Raw genomic sequence first — 1,486 nt, forward strand, 5'->3', positions numbered from 1 at the left:
TCTGGGCCTTGTATTGTTTTTCCTTGTTTGAAAACTGGTGGGCGCACGGGGGGGGGGGCGCCAGAAGGTATCCTCGCCTAGTCTGCAAAAAACCCTGGGGCCAGCCCTGCCGACCACCTCTGAATGTCTCTTGCCTTGCAAACTCTGCAGGGTTCACATATGATGGCTACAACTTCACTGCAGAGAAAAAAAGGGATTTGCGAGAAGGTAGGTATTCTTGGGAGTGTTGGTCACAGCTGAGAGCTTTCCCATAAAGGCATATTAAATAGAGGCCTACATCTCACCGGCACGGAGGTATCAAAAGTGGAGCAGAATGACGTTCTGCATAATCCCGAGCCCAGTGATGATTTCCCCAGCCTTTTATTTGTTTACTGCTTGTAGCTGTACATTCTGTGATCGAAAGGTTCGGATGGACTATTGCATTCTTTTAAACCCTCGTGCTTTCTTGCCGCCTCAATTCACCCTGCTTTAAGCTGCCTTCATCTGCATGGAGGGGGGCTACAGAGAGACACAAACGCAGGAACCTTTCTCCCACGGGGTGGGGGGTGGGGAAGGGCACAGGAGAGTCAGAGGAAAATAGCAGGAAGAGAGCGAACTAAGTCGCCCTTGCCCACCTCAATCTGTTCACTTCTTCTAAACTGCAACCCCTGAGACGGCATTCTGTGAAATGACAAAAGTCTGGGGGGAACAAGACAGGTTATAATTCTGCCCTTTGTTTAAGCATTTTCCCAACAAATAAGGTAATTTTTCAAAAACTGTTCCTGTGGGTTTAATAGCTGCCTAATTAGGATAGGAAAAATATATTTTGTCACACCAGGCTTCTCTTAAATAGGAAAGAACGGGACTGATAGAAAAGGAAATATGCCAATAGGGACACGCAGCAAAACCACTAATCCCTTTGCCTTAAAATGTCCGCTGGTCCTATTCTGATAACAGTGAGCCACAACAAAAGCGTTTGAAATACACTTGGGTTTTATGTGTGTTTTGCATTTTAGCTTTGACCGGAGCAGAGACCCGTAAAAAGAGCAGGTCTCTGCTCTTTGTTGCTCAGTCGCACAGTCTGGTCCGACTCTTCGCGGCCCCATGGACCAGATCACGCCAGGCCTTCCTGTCTTCCGCCATCCTCCAGAGTTTGCTCAACCTCATGTTCGTTGCATTGGTAACACTGTCTAGCCATCTCATCCTTTGCTGTCCCCGTCTTCTTTGACCTTCAGTCTTTCCCAGCATCGGGGTCTTCTTCTCCAGGGAGTGCTCCCTTCTCATTGGGTGGCCAAAGTATTTGAGCTTCAGCTTCAGTATCTGGCCTTCCAGGGAATGGTCAGGGTTGATTTCTTTTAGGATTGACTGATTCTATCTCCTTGCAGTCCAAGAGACTGCCCTCTCCCATTCCTGGAGGAATTGTATAGTTCTTGATGTTTGAAAAAAGCAAAGAACGTTTTGCAGGATTTGTCACATCCTGAACATTCCCTGTTTGAACTGCTGCCTT

Source organism: Gekko japonicus, unplaced genomic scaffold, assembly GCF_001447785.1.
Source record: "Gekko japonicus isolate JY-2015 unplaced genomic scaffold, Gekko_japonicus_V1.1 scaffold4564, whole genome shotgun sequence".
NCBI lineage: Eukaryota > Metazoa > Chordata > Lepidosauria > Squamata > Gekkonidae > Gekko > Gekko japonicus.